Here is a 19855-nt window from a genome sequence, read left to right on the forward strand (position 1 = left end):
TATTGGCTCAAAAATATGACTTTTCATTCCCCATTGCTGATATAGTTATATCCACTGTTGAAGGAGCAATTTATCAGCAACATGGAAACATGGATACCAATTCTGAGTCACCACTGGGCAAAAACTATGATACACTTGCTGATGGCAAAGGAATTATAGCTAGTGGAAGTGGGGAGTTACAAATACCAATTATGGCCATGTGACAAGAAGCAGAAAAAAAGGGCTAGTAACTCTCCATATTTGCTTTATTCTTTGATATGTACATATTTGCATAAATTAAGCTTCCCCTCTATTCTCCATTATGAATATAAAATATGCTCAGAGTGGTCAACTCTATATTTTAATATTCAAGTCATGGACTATCAGAAATAAAGTGGCATATGAGCCTTTCTGCCTTCCCTTCGGGGAAAATGCATGTGTCTGTACTTGAATTAAGGTTAAGTGCATCATATTAGTTGGAAGCAAGACATTATATTTGTCTTTATTCAGAAATTAAATATTTAAGAAGTGTTACACTTGGATGTTGAGTTGATAAAGGGGTGATTGTGCTGAATTGCCAGTTGTCAACTCAACACTGCCCCTATTCTCCTCCTATGCAATGCAGAGGAGTAGTCGGGAACTACATTTTTTAGGAGCCTGACCTTTGTATGGTTCTGGGTTAGAGACTACCAATGAGAGAAACTCGTGTGATATTGTGCAGGCAGAATGGAGAAGAAATCATTATTCTTTGGAGTTTGCGGTAACGAGATTCATGGGTAGATGGAGGATGTTCATTGACTTCCCAAGCATTCCAGATGCATCCATATTTTCATGATAGCCCACTAGTTGGTAGGAACTTTCCCAGAGATATTGAGATTGCAGCAATTCCCTGGCAATCCTTTAAGAATCACACGTTTTAGAGCCTCCAGCTGAGGTCCTTAGTGACTATTTCCCTCATCTTCAAGCTACAGACTTCCAACATCCGCTCTCTCAGCTGTTTCCACAATCATGGCAACCTTAATTCCTTTAATTGATATGTTTTCTCATAATACCTAGAGTGGTTCTGTTTTCCTGATCAAACCCAGACTGATGTAAATTATTTGTGTTTTCTTTCATCTGTGTAAGTTTGCCACTCAAATTCTCTCTGATTTCTAAAGCACAGTCCATCTGTGACACCAGCAGTATCATGTCTCACAAATCTTTATAACATTTGGATATGACTACCTTTTATATTGATAATATAGGGCGAGATGTGGAGAAGTGATTTCCTGAGGTGAGAATGGTGCTGGTCATGAGAATGGATGCTCATAGTTTCAAATTGAATTATGCCAGTTTGAGTCCTAGATCCCAAGTGACAGAAATAACCACATACTCGTAGATAAATGTACTCTGTCTGTGTTTGTGTGATACATGGGGCCCTCTAAAGTTCAGGGCCTTGCCCCAACCTGAAGGCAGTTCTAAGAACAAAAGTCATCCAGAAAGACTATGAAGTAAACTTGTATAGATGCTATATCTTCTGGTCTACATGTTGCCATCATTCTAAAAACTATCAGTCAGAAACTGGGATACACTGTTTACTATTTATGTAAAGCCACTGAACTACATGGAGTGATTCATTCATGTTGTTCCATAAATAAAAGCAACCTACATGAAATTAGTCACAAGAGCACTAAGTTACATACACTCTCTGTTACTCACATCAAAGACCTAAAGGAACATGCTATGTGCCCTCAGGGTGATTCACTGAAGGTAAAAATGCCCACAGATTGTTTTTTAAGCCTTTTAGAATTATATACCAGAAATGCTTATGATAAATATGCCAAATGAGAAACCAACCAAGTGACATACATGCTGCAGTGCATTTTTTGGACACGTCCCACTGAATCAGAGTTATCTAAGCCTATCAGAAGACATCAATTGCTGTTCCAGATGTAAAAAAGATTTCAGATTCATTTTAATCCTAAGATTAAAGGGATAGAAAAGATACTGAGAGATCTTCAAGTTCATCAAGATTAGATTTAAATTGCTCCAAGGAGAACAAAATCCAACCTTTTTAGACTCTCTAGGGAAGGGATATTCGACTTCCTCTGCTACCATCCTCACTATTGGGATGTGACTTTAACCTAAATCAATTCTGTTGCTATTTCCTATTGTTTGTTCCCTAGTAGACAAGGACAGTTTACATTCTCTTTGTCAATGAATGTTTTGAGATTGATTTATTTGTATGTATATAAAATACATATGTGATTCTGAAGCCTAGGTTCATTTCTTCAACAATCAATTTATGAGTACCTCCTACGTTATTATGATTGCTACACTGGATATTAGGAAACAGAAGCAAAGAAAAGGAGCTCATAATCTAAACCGTAAACCTAATACTGCCTCTAACCTTCATAGCTCTTTGTGGTTTATAAACTGTTTTCATTCTCTTGATAATATTTGAACTCATAAAATATAATATTTTCCAGGATTACTCTATCAGTAATATGACATGAGACATAACGAAGAGGTGAGGCATCTTGAACGTTATCCCATACCTTTCAATTCTTTGTTCAGGCTCTTTTTATTATGCCTGTTTTATGAAAATTTTTATCTATGAAACCTTTTCTTCAAATGAAAACTGAAACAATAGCGCAGCATATTTGAAATCCAAGTCTGGGCCCCACTACTACATTTAGTCAAAACAGGTATCGATCTTGCCACCCAACATACTCATCTTACACATTGATTATAAAAAAGGCACACTCATCCAAAGTTTAGTGAATATTATAGGTTTTCTGAACATCTCATGGGAAGATGAAGGAGAGGGTGCAGACCATTTACTATGACTTAGTAAAGAATTGTATGAGACAATTTCCCCAAGTTTTTTGATATTCATTTAGCCAATCAGTGGTCCTTTCTCTCACCTGTCTACCATTCCCTCTTGCTTTCCTTTAGCTTCCTCTGCCTTGAAAGAGCACATGCACACAGCCAACTCTAAAATTCACACTGCCCACAGGTGATCCTCATTACTCTATGCAGCTGTCCTGAAAGATGTACTCAATTTCCCATTTTGACCCGAGTGCTTTCATTAGAGGTTATTTGATTGTGAATAACAAAAAATAGCCTCAAACTTTAACAAAAATAGGAGTTACAAGCACTTTACTTCCATAAGGGACTAAATCAGGTAGTGGAAAGCCAGGTCACAGGTTACTTTGCAATTTCTCTAAGCCCCAGTTCAGTGGCTGCCACATTAATATCATGCTCTGCAGAATAATTTTATCTGCTTCTCCCAGTAGAATAAGATGCCCCATGGGAGGCAGACATCACTTTACTTTAAATACCCACCAGAGATTGACAACAATTCCCACATCCTGTGAGACAAAATCTGGTTGACTCAGTATACGCCAGCCAGGTCAGATGTCCAATAAACCATGGCCAAAGTCACATAACCCATTCTCTATCCAGAAGAGGTGGTACAGATACACCATCAAGAAGGGTCTTGGGGAATTCCCTGGCAGTCCAGTGGTTAGGATTCTGTGCTTTCACTGCTGAAGGCATGAGTTCAATCCCTGGTCAGGGAACTAAGATCACACAAGCCACAAGACACACAGCGCAGCCAAAAAACAAAACAAAACAAAACAGGCCTTGGATGTAAATGGTATTGCTAAACAGACACGTAAGTCATCATTAACACCTATACTTCTGAATTTGAGGTCAATATTTATACATTCAGTCAATCAGCCTTTCAGTTAATGAATATAAGTTTCTGCTCTACAGATTTCTCTATGGAAAAGAAACAAAACCCAGATATGTGGCCTGACTAAAGACAATCTGTCTAGTAGAGAGTAAAGCATATATACAAATAAGACTGACTGCAGTGTTTCTCTAATAAGGATCTATTGGTATATTCCTGTGACTCCTAAAGTTCTTTATGATAGTGTTTAAATATTGTCTTTGTATTTTGTTGAGTTGAAAAGTATATCTTATTCTAGATTATCTAGATAAACAAACCTCTAATAACCATGCTTTGCTCAGACTTTCATCGCTTAAGTTTGATTAGTATTTATGTCTAATGTGTGAAATGACCACCTAACTACTTAATAAAGTGTTTCTTACATTGGAAACCATATATTGGGGGAACTTTGAGGTTTAAGAAGCACTGATAAAAGAAGAAAGTTGATAAGGTACTGTCATTTATTGAACACCTCCTATGAACCACATATTTTTAGAAAGATTTTATAAAATTACACACTTAACCTTAAAATAATCACTTAAAGTTGGTATTATGATCCTCCTGTGTAGATGGAGAAAATGAAGCCTATAAAAGCTAAGCAGTTTGCCCAAAGGTCACAGAGATGGCCAACTTGAAGTCATAATGCTAATCCAAGTATGTCTCATTCTTATCCTTTCTTCTACACCATGTTGACTTAGGAGAGGGAACAGTTATGTGCTCCAAATTTTATTTATGGCATCTAGGTATTTAGGAGGTAATTCTGACAAGAATCAGAAAAACTGAAAAGCATGAGGTACATATAGAAAACAAAATATATTTGAATCTGATAAATGTAGCAAGCATGGAAGTAGGGTTGCCAGATTTAGCAAATAAAAATACCCAGTTAAATTTAAATTTCATATAAATAATGAATCATCTTTAAGTATGAATATTTCCCATGCAGTATTTGGGATATAGTCATACTAATAAGTTACTCATTTTCATCTGAAATTCAAATTACCTGGGTATCCCTTATATTATTATCTGGCAACCCTCCATAAAAGGAAGTAGTTGAGAGTAAACAGAAGGAGTAGGGAGTGGTAGAGATAAATGGAACCGAAGGCTGTTGACTGACTAAAACTAGATTTTATTCTCCAGGCATATGGGAATCATTTGGGGTTTCTGAGAAAAATAGTGAGGTGATGGGATTTGTGCTTCAGGAAGATAAATCTGGCTGAGAAAGGTGAAACAAATTAGAGACATGAAGAGCTGGAGGCAGCAATTCAGAGAAGAGGTATGAGGGCCTGGATTATGCTACTTGCAGTAGGATAGAGGTGCCAGGGCAGGTCTGAATGAGATAATGGAGGTGCATCATCAAATTAGGTAATCTCAAACTGGCTAGTGAAAGTTGTCTCCCTGGATTTGTAGAACTAACAAACAGCTTCAAAAAAAACATGTACCACTGTCAATATTTCTAGTTTAAAACAAACACTCAAAATGCCTCTTGGATTGTTTCCCACATTTGGGTGACATTTTCTTCAGAAGCTATGTAAACAGCTGAGATTCAATCTGGAGTTCCTCTGCTGAGTTCATGGAGTAGTTTTTCATCATGACAGTGAACCCAGAGCACATGCTCAAGAGGTATATGATGGATTAAGGACAGGTCTGAGTTGCCAGTGGGGATGAAAAACAGAAGACTGAAGACTGCAGCACACCAGAGAGAAGCCTTACCTTTTGGTCGTTTTTTATCAAGCATGAAGTTTATCTTTAGCCCCAGTACTGCAATGTTTTCCACACCGGCACAGTACTTTCTGATCACAATGTAGGTAACTCTCCAGAGGTTACATAAGTCATCCATCAGGCCCGGTGGTCAGTTGTCACATGAGTATCATCTAGATACACACACACTCTGAAAAAGAGAACAGAATATGTTGGCAATATTAGAATTTTTTTAATCAATTTTTAAAATTTATTCAGCTAATATTTATTGCATACCTACTATGCTCTACAACAGGGTCAGCAAATGAAAGTCCATATGCCAAATCTGGGCTGTAGCCTGCTTTTATAAATAGAGTTTTACTGGAACTTAGTCACAATTATTTATTTAGCTGCTTTCAAGCCTCAATGGCGAAAACAGATCCCATGTCCTGCAGGATCAGCAAACTTTCCTAAAGAGACAGATAATAAATATTTGAGGTTTTGTGGAGTCATTTGGCCTCTGTCACAACTATTCTATTGTGCATTGTCAAGCAAAAGCCACCACAGACAAAATGTAAATGAATGGCCATGGCTTTATTCTCATACAATTTTATTTGCAAACACAGGTCAACCTGCAGCCTTAATTGGTCACTCCTTGGTCTAGACCATAAAATTATCTCTGGAAAAGGCAATAATAATTTCCCCAAGAACTGGTTCCGTATTTTCAAATAACACTGGCTCAGTATTTTTATTTCTCTCCACTACTCTAGACACAGAGGTTTGACAAAACATTTTATTTGTTGTTTTTGTTTTTCCATATCATGACTTGGATAATGCAGTTTCAACAGATCACAATTAAATCTCAAGTTCATGTTATTCTATGATTTGTCATTCAAATATTTGTTTTATTAGTATGTCTGTTGCAAAAGAGAAAAGAAAATATTTTCATATGCTTCTCAAATTCATTGACAGCTGACATTTTATGGTGCTTTGCTTTTATTTCAACATATACTTGGGTAAATTGAGTTTTTCTTTTACTAAGTTTGGATGTAGATTCTGCCATATGATGACCAATTGCTGGTAATTGGAAAGGAAAATATATTAGCATTTAAAAGGCACATTCTGAATTTACCAATTGCTACATCTGGGTGATATCCATTATACATGGAATAATCATTTATCAGTAAGAACCCAACTGGATACAGAAACCACACTAGTAATTTAATCAGGGAAACTTTAAAGAATTGCTAACTAGTACAAAGAGAATAAACATTTTACTAGTAAAAGGTTAAAGAACACTAAAGAATACAAGAAAATAAACATGAGATGCAGCCACTACCCATAGGGCCGAAGGATAGTGCCCAAGGAAGAAATAAACCCAGAAATGAGCTCCACCAGGGCTGAGGTTCAGATTTCACTGGAAGGTGTGGCTATGGCCCAACAGATGGCCAAGTATGCTAAGTTCATGCAGGCTGAGGCTGGCAAGCAAGAAAATAACCATTCACTGGGGTGCCAATTAGATTTGCATGGAAGACACCCACTGGGGCACCCACAGGACTTGCTAGAGAGCTGCCCGCTGGGGCTTACTTGGGAACTGCCCACTGGATTCCTGAGGAAACTATGTAGGAAGTCATTGATTGACCAAGATAAATAGTACTGAAACTGGAAGACATGTTCCTAGATACCCCTCCAATGCTCTCTACCGAGAAGCCCTAGCATTAGTGATTGCCATGAATAATAATTTCATTTTTCAAATATGGCCTGCAAAAGCATCATTGTATCAATGCGCTATGTCCTAATAAGAATCTATCTACATATCTTGGGGCTTCCCTGGTGGCGCAGTGGTTAAGAATCTGCCTGCCAATGCAGGGGACATGGGTTCGAGCCCTGGTCTGGGAAGGTCCCACATGCCGCGGAGCAACTAAGCCCTTGTGCCACAACTACTGAGACTGCGCTCTAGAGCCCGTGAGCCACAACTACTGAGCCCGAATGCCACAACCACTGAAGCCCATGCGCCTAGAGCCTGTGTTCCACAACAAGGTAAGCACCGGCAATGAGAAGCCAGCGCACCACAAGGAAGAGCAGCCCCCGGTCTCCGCAACTAGAGAAAAGCCCACGCACAGCAACAAAGACCCAACACAGTCAAAAATAAAATAATAAATAATAAAAAATAAATAAATAAAAGAATCTATCCACATATCTTGTATCCAATGTCACCCATGTGCAAGGCAACTGTTCCTAAGCCTGAATGTACACTTGCCTCTGGATGCAGTGTAGATGTCTATTGTGAACTGCTTGTTTGTGTCCCCCCAAATGTAAAAGTTGAAATCCTAACCCCCATAGTGCAATGTGACTGGAAAGCAAGTCATTATTCCCAAAGTTTGGCCAATGATTTTTTTTTTTTTTTTAAAGGCCTCACTGCAGGGCATGAGGGATCTTATTTCCCTGACCAGGGATCAAACCTGCACCCCCTGCAGTGGAAGCACGGAGTCTTAACCACTGGACCACGAGGGAAGTCCAGGCCAGTGATTTCTAAGTTTGCATCTTCGCTAATGCTTTTTTCTCTAACTTACTTCCCCTAACACTTCAAAATAAAATATTTGATGAAATCCTTCCCAATCCGGTCCAGTTTAAAGGCACTGCCTTCATTGTCTTCCCTAAATTTTCCATCTAAAACACTTATCTCTATTTTGGGGCCCCGAGTATTATGTGCCAGTTCTGTTATAGGTACTGAGGATCCAGGTAAACAAGATAAAACCCTCCATACAGAGATTCTTTGGTAGTGGATGAGACAGACAATGATGAAAGAGATGTTAGAAAAAGCTAGAAGAGCAGGACCCCAAAAACCAGTGAGGAAGTGTTTCTAAATAAAAGGAATGATCATCAATGCCAAATGCTACTGAGAAATACAGTAAGATAAAAACTGAAAACATACCATGAGCCTGGCAAAATGGCAGTATCCTTTATAAGAGTTATTCTGGCAAATGGTGAAAACAAAAGCCTAATTGGAGAATTGGAGTGGATCAAAGAGAGAATGACAGATGAGGAAGAGATAATGAGTAGAGACAAGTTTTTGTTTTGCTGTAAAAAGGAGCAGACAAACGGGGTGATTGTTTGATTAAAGATGGGTCCTTTACTATATTTGAAAATGAAATACTTCATAACATGATTTTATATTTATGGGAGTGATCAACAAGAGAAAGAAAATATTGAGATGCAAAAGAGAAGCCCCTGAATAGGCAAGAGAGACTGATATCTAATATACACATACAGAAGCTGTAGGTTAGAATGGGGCTAGTTCAATCAGGAAACAAGAGGGAAGACTACAGAGATGTGGATGCAGGTATAGCAAGAGATTTGGAGAGGGAAAATGAGGTCTGTTTTGAGAGATTCTATCTTTTCAGTGAAGGAAGGAATAAAGGATTGGAGAAAGAGTATTAGAGTTTGGAGGAGAGGAAGGTGTGAGTCATCTCAGAAAATAAGGTGAATTTATTAGGCTTACCGTGAGGCATCAATGATGTGTTTGAGAATTTAACATTAATTAGGCAGCATGATGGTGTCTTTTTCTCCAGCCACACGTTGATGCACGGGTGCAGAGGTGAAGTATCTGGAGAGTTAGGTTTAATGAAGGTAGAGGTATTGTCAAGTTAAGTATGACAGGAAAAGTGAAGGAAAAAGAGTTAAGGCTGTAGTTGGGAAAAGTTGCATGGATTCTAAGCTGGGTGAGAAGGGAAGTGAGCACAAGAGAACAATAAAGAATAATGTATATAAAAGATACTGAGTAAGAGAAGTCCCACTGGGAAAATGGTTGAAAATGGGGCACTGGAATGGTACAGTTATTCCTGATGACAAGATCTAAAATATGATCGTGGAAGTGGGTAGCTGATGTGGGGTGGAGAAAAAATTCTTGGGAGTGGGATTCAAAGAAATCTTGTCCTATTTAATGGCACTCATATTCTGCCCAGTACTATATACAGAGTTGTACATTTGTAGTCCCCCAAATTTAAGTTTACAGCACCTTTAATATCTCAGTAATTTTTCTCACATCGACCAGAGGCAAAAAACAAACAAACAAACAAATAAACAAAAAGCCTAACAGTTCTGTTATTAAGTAGTTGGGTCCAAATAAGTATTTAAGTCTTAATAACTTAGCAGTTTTTTGAAAAAAAAATGTACATATTGAAAGAAAAAACAATATTGGGCTAATTGAATAGATACATAAATTACCACAATTAAGAAAGGGTAGTCCTGGGAATTCCCTGCAGTCCAGTGGTTAGGACTCTGCACTTTCACTGCCAAGGGCCCGGGTTCAATCCCTGGTGGGGGGACTAAGATCCCTGCAAGCTTTGAGGCACAGCCAAAAAAGAAAAAAAAGAAAGACACGGTAGCCCTCATGGGGAGAATTGATATCTTGATTGCCTTGGAGATGGGATGATGCGCCACTGGTAACCTATATATTCCAGTACATGTGCTATAGCCTAGGAACCTAGGTTCTGGTCCAGGGATCATATCTGGTCCACTTGTCCACATATGGCATAGAGGGCTAGAAATTGTTATGTTTGTTTATGCTTGGGATATGTGTCCTAGAGGAGAACAGGATTCAAAAAGAAAAGCAACACAAATATATTTATGCAGGAAGATTTTTACTAGTTCTGGTTTCTTTTTCCTATTAGCAATAATAATAACAAGAATATGATGATGATAGCATTTCGATCCTAATCTTTGAATTATTGTCATCAACTCTCTCTCTAACACCACCATATCCAATGGTTGCCAAGACCCACATGTATTGATATTTAGTCTATTATGGTTACCTCCTTATTAAGGTCTGCACTTAGTCTCTTTTGACATTTAAGGACTCCTTGGCTTTTAACTTAAAGACTCCCATAAAACTGGCTAGTTTCCTTTTCCAGGATTACCTCTGTACTTCCTGTATAAGTAACTTTTTAGCTGACTTCTTTTCTTCTCAAATGTTCCCACCCCCATCTCCAACTGTCAAAATTTTCTTATTGCTTAGGAAGCAATCTCTAATACTGTCTTTCACATGAAGAGGTTCCTGTTGTTCCACTAAGTAAATACACTCATTCCCTACTCTGATCTCCTCCAACAACATTTCTATATCCCTTCTGTCAGTTACCATGCTCCACAAGTATTGTATTCCCTTGTCTACTATTTTGAGAAAACAATGCCTGATAAGCAACTTAGAGATTAGGACTGTATTTTAGGGAGCCAGTGTAGTACAGGGGATGACGTATTAAATCTGATGGTTGGGTATGAGGCCCAGCTGCTGTACTTCAGGCCTCAGTTTCTGATTCAGTGAAATACAGATAATATTAACAGCCTTGCACACAAATTGACTAATACAGTGTTTAGCTCATAGGATGTGCCAAATAAATGTCAGGTTTTTTTCTTTTCATCTTTAGAGTCCTTGTGGCCCCTAACACAAAGACTATTCAATATTTTTAATTCATTTGCATAGAAATGTAGGTCATGATAAAGGTTGTCATACTGGGAATTCAGTATAATCAAATGAACAATCTATTTCAACCTGTAGTATAGCAAAATCTTTAAAGGTCTAATTTCCAAATCTGTTTCTCCAATATGGGAAACAAAATATGAATTAATCTAGTGTTCCCAACTCGTGTGTGTGTGTGTATGTGTGTGTAGATATACAGAGATACAGATATATATATATGGAGAGTGATACAGATATATAAATATATATATATGGAGAGAGAGAGAAAGAGAATGAGATTATGTAAATGAAAGACACATGGAATCCTTAAGTTCCAAAATCAGACCATTATTTGGATTTTGTATTCATTTTTCTTAGTCCATTCAGTATTTTTTTCTTATCTGTTCAGTTCAGTTGAAGTTTTAGATGGAAACATATTAGTTCTTTTTTTCCCTCTATTATAACCTTTCTAGCTTTCTTTTAGTTGTATTTGTCCCCTCATTTTGCATTGTCTCCAAATCCAATGTAATTACTACCATTGAGCAGTAATTTTACTAATGTTTTTATTTTTAAAAAATCAAGTTGCTTAAACCACACAAGATGACCTAATTAAACAAGAAATGAAATCCTAAAAATTGTGAATAACTTGAATTTGTTTACTTGAATGAATGAATATTGTGTTAAATGTTCTTTAATATAATCCTTGAGGAATAAAAATATATTTGTAAGTAATCAGGGGAAAGTGAATAATTCACATTGATATAGCTCTTTTTAAATGCAGGTTTTCATCTGTCACATTGTCTTTATGTGGGATAAATCTGTAAGCTCATTCCTACCTACTTGATATTTATTTCCATAATAACAAAATATATATTGGCTTATGAGAAAATAAAGACCACGCTTAATGAAATAAAGGGAAGAAGTCATGAGCTGCATTAATAAATTTAGCCCACAGTTTAGAAAGGGCAGCCAAATGAGGTACCCCACCTCTTATATTCAAGTGGAAAAGCCCTCTTTTAACACAGAAAAGAAATATAACTCTATTAAAAACTCAGACACAGGCTGCTAGCCAGTTGAATATAATTTTATATATATTTTTATACTTGAATATGGAGAGGCTTTTGACTGTCATTTCTTCAATAAGATTTGTATAATTGAGGGATGACTGGTTACACTGTGATATACAAATGTACTGCTCATCTGCTACTTTCATGGTTTTTCTCTGATGATAAAAAACTTACAATGACATTTCCCTTGACATAAATGCAGACCTATGAAACAAAGATTCCATCTTCAGGATCACAGAATGTTTGTACTAATGGGATCATAAAGGTGACTCAGTGTAGCCTTTTCCTTTTATATTTCAGAATATCAAGACCCAGAGAGGTAATGACACACCCAAGATCATCCTGGTTGTTGGTATCTATACCACAGGAACTTTTAGTTCTCTGTTTCTTCCTTTATTCCATAGCTGAAAACAGAAATGGGAAATTCTAGAGCATTCAAAATCAAAAATTTACAGCTTAACCTCTTGCCTACTTGTTGAGAGCCTGAGCTGCTCTAAAAATTCCAGCACTTCATTGCTTTGGTGAATGGTATAAACTCTCAAGGTGGTCGGTCCTTCAGGCAGAGGCTGGGCTTACTATCAGCTATCAGCTGACTTCCAGATCCTCTAATGATCTCTTAGACCCAGATCTTTCTGGTTGATTAGTGCAGTTACCACTTGCCTGTCTGCTTTCTTGTATTCCAAATGTTTCTTGTATTCCAAATTCCTATTATATTCTCTTTGTTCCTCTGCATTTATGGCTTTTTAAAAAATCACTTTGCTATCAGAGCATTGCTGTTTGGATAGAAAGGGGGTTCAATCTGCCAGTGTAATCATCCCCTAGGATATTCTGACAATTTAAAAAAACGTGGCAGGTCAGCATACTTTGAGGGACATCAGCACTAGGACGTAGCATGGTCTGGCAGAAGGATGAAGACCTTTGGGGTCAGAGAAACTGGGATCCATACTAGCTTTCTCATTGTTAACTAGGTGATATGGGGTAAGTTAAAAATATCTAGGCTTCAGTTTTCCCTTCCAAATGGACATAATACACATTTTGTAGCTTCTTGAGAAAACTGAGTTAAACAAAGATGTTAAGCATATTTTCATGTCCTTTTTGGCCATCTGTATGTCTTCTTTGGAGAAATGTCTATTTAGATCTTCTGCCTATTTTTTGATTGGGTGGTTTGTTGTTTTGTTTTGATATTGAGCTGTATGAGCTGTTTGTATTTGGAGATTAATCACTTGTTGGTAGCATCATTTGCAAATATTTTCTCACATTCCATAGTTGTCTTTTCATTTTGTTTATGGTTTTCTTTGCTGTGCAAAAGCTTTTAAGTTTAATTAGGTCCCATTTGTTTATTTTTGCTTTAGTTTCCATTACTCTAGGAGACGGATCCAAAAAATTTATCACTGCAATTTATGTCAAAGAATGTCTTGCCTATGTTTTCCTCTAGGAGTTTTATAGTACCCGGTCTTATATTTATATCTTTAATCCATTTTGAGTTTAGTTTTGTATGGTGTTAGAGAATATTCTAATTTTATTCTTCTACATGTAGCTGTCCAGTTTTCCTAGCACCACTTATTGAAGAGACTGTCTTTTCTTCATTATATATTTTTACCTCCTTTGTCATAGATTAACTGACCATAATGTGTGGGTTTATTTCTGGGCTCTCCACCACTGATCTAGATGTCTGGTTTTGTGCCAGTACCATACTATTTTGATTACTATAGCTTTGTAGTATAGTCTGAAGTCAGGGAACATGATTCCTCCACCTCTATTCTTCTTCCTCAAGATTGCTTTGGCTATTTGGGTCTTTTGTGTTTCTATACAAGTTTAAAATTTTTATGTTCCTGTTCTGTGAAAAATGTCCTTGGTAATATGATAGGTATTGCACTGAATCTGTAGATTGCTTTGGGTGGTATGGTCATTTTAACAATATTGATTCTTCTAATCCAAAAACATGGCATATCTTTCCATCTGTTTGTGTGGTCTTCAATTTCTTTCATCAACATCTTATAGTTTTCAAACACAGGTCTTTTGCCTCCTTAAGTAGGTTTACTCCTAGGTATTTTATTCCCTTTGATGTAGTGGTAAATAATATTATTTCCTTAATTTCTTTCTGATACTTTGTTGTTAATGTATAGAAATGAAACAGATTTCTGTATATTAATTTTGTATCCTGCAACTTTACCAAATTCATTGATGAGCTGTAGTAGTTTTCCAATAGCATCTTTAAGGGTTTCTATGTATAGTATCATGTCATCTGCAAACAGTGACAGTTTTAAGGAATATTTTGAAGCAAAGTGACTGCCATTATTCTCATCAAGATACTTGAAGCACTCATTTAAAATCTGGACTCTGTGAATTCAATTGCTTACCAGAAAGAATTATGAAATGTCAGTGTGACAACACTATGCTCCAACTATCCCTTAATCCAACTCCAAACAGGATGCTCTCTTAAGTACAGCCTTAGATGGCAAGAAAAAATCAGGAAAATGATTATCAGCTTCTCAACCAGATACAGCTTTATAACTGCAAAACTACTCTGGATTAATTCCCACCTTTAAACTGCTGCACCCAGGAACTTAATGTCAAAGTCTAACTCTCACACAGGATTTCTATGCTCATAGGTAAATGTTAATTAAAGGACTAAATAAACCAACATTTTGTGACAGTGCTCCATCAGTACATCTAGAAAAGCCTTTACCCCTAGGACCTTGTTTGGCTAGCCTCTCATCTAGTAGATCTTTCCAGATCTCATCAGTAATTGCAAATGTTACCTCTTTGGATGAAAGAAAAATGCTGCCAGTTATTATGTTGACAAGTGTATCTGTGGAGATATTTCACTGCCAAGAGCAGAGACTGGATGTGAGGAAATTTCATTAGGCTCATATTTCCATTTTAAAAATTAAATGATCAAAACCATCTCTCTTAAGCATAGTCTTTAGCAATGACCTGGAATTGATTCAATTGTTATTGCTGTTTTGATGGAATTGCTTTTTTTTTTCAATAAAACTTCAATGAGATTCGTTTGCAAAAGTTTTAGTTCATGGCATTTAGCCAAAGGATTTATCAACAGGATTTCACTTCTTATATGTGTTTGGAAGCTTTGAAATTTTTTTTTTTTTCCCACTTGGAAGTCTCCAATGTCTGGAGACATAAGTATTAGATAGTATGTATTCCAAAATTAATCTTATATTAAACTTGAAATTCCCAGGACTCCCTTGGGTACTAAAATATGAAAATGTATGAGTGTAATACCACATAAATACATGGTTAAAGATTCTGTGACTGAAAGATAATACAAGTTTAAGTGAAATGAAATGTATTTTTTCCTTAGTTAAAGGATAAAGAAGACCAAAAACAGTGAAATGTATTGTTTGATGGCAATAATAATATAGTACAATTTATTAAATTAAAATTTCAATCCTGGTCTGTCTCCCCATGCCATACCATGCTTCATTAACTGACTATTTCAACTGCTACAGTGCAGAAGAACATCCGGCTCTTTTTAGAATATCTTTGCTCTGATGAAGAAGTTGGGTTTCACTTACAGAAGAAGACTCTGGTTCATCACAATGCATTCACCCGCATGTGCTACTTTCTAGCTGCAAGATCTTGATTCTTCCTCAGAACCTCACATCCTTCATTTTGAAAATGCAGAAAATGTCTAACTCCCTCACAGGATTGCTATGCTCATAGGTAAAGCACCTGCACAGAATTTGTACCTAGTGAGACACTCAATAAACGTTCATTACCTTCTCTTGCTTTCCCACCACAGCCTCAAGCTATGAATAAAAAATACCTACATGGCCTAGAGATTTTCTGGGCTTTACTCAATCATTTACCTTATCAGTGACAATCATTATCAGCTGTACTAGCAGAAACAGTCACAGGTCAGATACATGGGGCTTATATTATACACTGACTTTGCTCATAGGCTCAGGATTCTGTGGCCGCTTATATGGAAACAAACTTTGAATCTTTATGTGAGAAAATATAGAGACCTGGGATGCTTTAGGAAAAAGTTCTGTACCAAAAATTAGATCAGTTCTCCAGTCTTATTTTCATCACCAAGTGTCTCAGTAACTTTTGCTGTCACTTTATTTTTTGAGACTCAATTTCTTCACCTGAAAATATGATTGAAAATTTGTCTCAGTTAACTCATAGAGTCTTATAAGGATCCAGTGAAGTATGGAAACTAGAAACCTACACAACTCCAAGGCAGTGGTAGTAATAGAACCACAGAAATCCTCCTGCTTCTCTGAGCAATTCTGTTTTTATCAGCAAACATGTAGAAAAAAAGAAGATTTTCTAAATAGATCATTGGTGACTCTCAGATTTTCCTCATGCTGAGAACAAAGATGTCATCAAGATTGGGGTGCAGGGGCTAGACAAATTCTCTCTGGGTGAGACCAATGGGGCAAAGGGTAGGAGTTAGATCTCTATACAACACAAATAAGAGAGTGTTACTAAGAAGGATGAAGGTCAGTACACAGTACGTGTAATATGACAGAGCAGGTCATGATGTAAAATTATATAAATATTTATCATTTTGTGAATATATAAAAGGAGTCTGAACAATAAGAAAATTCAGTGAGGTTGAACTTCTTTTCCTTGATTGGGAGCAGGGATCTGTTACTTAATATAGACAAATAGGCATGCAGCTTTTTTTTCCATGAATTTTTATATTGGCTTATTCAAAACAAGGACATGGGCCATTTTGGCTTGAGAAGTAAAGGTGTGAGAGCAAATGAGTGAGGGTGTAGATACCAGAAGCAAATCTATCGTGTTATCCCCAGCATACCAGCAGTGGCTGAACTTTCATCAACTAAAGAAAGGGCTTCACAAAGACCTTCTTTCTTCATGAACTGAACTTTCAAATAAACTTCTGAACCCTTCAGAATGATTACTAACAGAGTCCTCCTACTTGCTAGCAATGATCCATCAACCTTGTGCCCCAGATTCCTAATGGATGTCCATTGTAGACAATGAAAGCCATGGCTATTACTCAGCCATAACCTATTTTTAAGGGGTGATTATTTGAGAGGTTTGTTATCAAGAGAGAATTTTCATGCTTCTTCTGTTTAAGTATCTGTAAAACTTTCCAGGTATATACACATACATCCCTCATATAATTCTAAAATAAGATGCCTAAGAGAATGAACCAAATCTGGAAAGAAAAGGAAACTGTCAGTAGCATAAAAACTGCTCTTTAAATAGCTTATTTTTCTGTTATAGAAAATTCCCAGCCCAATCACCACCTTTCTAAGAACTTAAAGGAATAAAGCCAAGGCCCATCCAGAGCAACTTTTATTGAAATTTGGTCACTCTCTGTGAAACCACAGGCATATTATGCCTCAGAATGCTGGAAGAAAAGACCCCAGAAACCCAGGAGTGGATACAAATAGACACAGAATCATCTTCTAGTGCTAGCAGAAAGTTTGTTTTCAAAGGAAGGATAAACACTTTATTGCCTATGAAACAAGATTCCGATATTCTACCAAATAATGTCAGAACATGAAATAAGGAGGCAGAAGAATTTAGAATTAAGAATCAAGACGTCTTACTCTGCCTCTAACTATCTGTACATCACTGGCAAGTCACTTTCTTTCTTTAGGCTTTGTTATCTTAACTGTAAAATGAAAAGGTTAAATTATGGTACAGTCTCTGTGATGTTCATGCTACCTCTGTTCATAGCGACAAGAGGAAATAAAGGGCCACACAGGAGAAGTCAATTTTGTCTTAGATGGAAAAATCTTCCAAAATACCATCTCTTTAACTTCTGTATGAAAAAAGTAATTATTTATTTGTTTATATTTAACAGGCCAATCAGCACCAATGAATCTACTAACCAAATTTGAAAGCTAGGACACTGACAACGATGTAAGATTTTTTTTCTTTTCCTAAAAAGGCAGAAGGCATACCTTTGGATTCAGGGTCATCAATGACTTCACGAAGCCTAAGGGTTTTCCATGGTCTTGCTAAAATGCACATGTTCCTAACAATCCTAACACTCAGCAATCTTGGGTTGGATCCAGCTGCCAATAATTTGCTCTGTGATCCTGAGCATACCACCTAATCTGCCCATACTCAATTTTCTCTACTCTACATAGTAGGGGATTTGAGTAGGTTCCATGCATCCCCAAAATTCTATGATTCATTTAAACAACAATGAAAAGGAATTACTGTAATTTTCAATGGAGAGATATTGTATCTATGACTTCATCCTAACCTTACTTTACCTTCACTTCTTCTAGATCCATTTTCTAAATATGGCTGAATTGCAAAATTGCAAACACATTCACTCAGTAAGTAATTTTTAGCACCTAGAACAGTATATGACACATATTAGGCCCTAAGTATGTGTTGGTTGAATGTATGAATGCAAGGAAACTATAGAATAACAAAGAGAAGCTTCGATTAATTATATCAATTCCAACCAAATCCTATGAAACCTAAGACTAGAAACCTTTTAATTGGAAGTTACAAACATTAACCAGTATTCTGAGATATACAGTTACTTATGTATCCATTGCTTTCGGATAATCTACAGCTTGGACATAATTCCAGCTAAATGGATAGGATTCAAATCTAAAGTAATCTGTCCCTTCAAATTCAAGCAGTATAGTGGAAATTTCATATATTTTCAGTAATTAGGTGATTTTCTGGTCAGTATTTCATTATTGGTTTATTATTAAAGACAGGTCACAGCTCTAATTTAAGTATTCTATTTATGTCTGGAAATCTGTGCTGTGGTGTACTTTGAAGTGCTATTGCAAAGCAGAGAGAAAGGAATAGCCCTGAGTCAATGGCAATAAGTTTAGATTCTGGTTCCTCATCTAGAGTGATTTAAACCCATCCCTGTTCTCAGTTTGCAAGTGTAGAATGATGCCAATTAAATTTTCTCCTGCATACCTACCTCATGAGTATTAATGGGTTACTGTTGATTATTAACAGGGTATGTATAGTCTAGAAATAGGAAGAATAAATAAAAAGGAAGGAAGCAAAACAACAGGAAGAAAAGATGTTCCTTTTGGCTTGTAGTGGATCTTGTATTGACAACATCTTTCCTTCTTCAAAGAGATGCTAGAAGTTAGAACGATGAACGCAAAAAAGAAGGGACTGGGGAGGAACCAAAAAGAGCGCTTGGCAAAGGGACAAGAGAATTGACACACCATCTGTGGAATCTTCAATTATCAGTATGGTTGGTGACAATAATATTCTGACTGCTATTCACTATTTGCATACACTCGCACATGCATAGCTCTATATATAAGCTTTAGTAGTTAATTCACTCTGAAAGCACCTAGGCTTACGTTTATTGTGCTTTAAATACCATACCTAAAAGATTTATACATGTCTTTAAGAAATGAACAATGTATTTCTAGAGGAAGTAAGTGGTAAAAAAGATAATATTGTTGAAAGGGATTTGTAGCAAATGGAAAGCATTTGAGCCAGCCTCAAAGTGTGCTGGGAGAGAGGGAAGAACAAAGAGGAGGGAGGTTGTATTAAAAAATAAATAAATGCTGACCATGAGGGCATTGAATTCCATCTTTGTCAGAGACAAGAGTTGTATATGCAGCAAAGTTAGCCCTCCTCTAAAGAGAGCTAACATGGGGAAAATATAAAGCCATAATAGGAGCTCCATCAAGTACAGCTTGATACTTACTAGAGTGGAAGAAACACGACACAACATATCATCACACAACATATCCTCTGAAAGAAAAGCCATAACGACTCTAATCACCTAGGAAAGAGTAAAATGGGAGGAATAAAGGAACCAGACCATACTGAATTTCTACCCAGAATAGGAATAATTATTAATTTTACTCAAAGGTTGCCTAGGGGAAAATTCTTTAATTTTACATATAAATTGTTTACATTAAACATAGATAAATATTATATATATGTATACATATATACATATTTGAATGTCAATGTTATATGACTTTTGAAGATAAAAATTTTAAAGAAATA

At 36.6% G+C, this 19855-nt stretch overlaps 1 long non-coding RNA gene across 1 annotated transcript in view; it reads right to left on the minus strand.

The window, feature by feature from the left end:
* LOC136792092 (uncharacterized) overlaps positions 1-19855 on the minus strand; it is a 326865-nt gene that overhangs the window by 171525 nt on the left and 135485 nt on the right. The window contains exon 2 of the long non-coding RNA XR_010835254.1: positions 5405-5582. This is a non-coding gene — a long non-coding RNA (uncharacterized lncRNA). The remainder of the gene's footprint in view (positions 1-5404; positions 5583-19855) is intronic.

This window comes from Kogia breviceps, chromosome 11 (assembly GCF_026419965.1).
Source record: "Kogia breviceps isolate mKogBre1 chromosome 11, mKogBre1 haplotype 1, whole genome shotgun sequence".
In the NCBI taxonomy this organism is placed as follows: Eukaryota; Metazoa; Chordata; class Mammalia; order Artiodactyla; family Physeteridae; genus Kogia; species Kogia breviceps.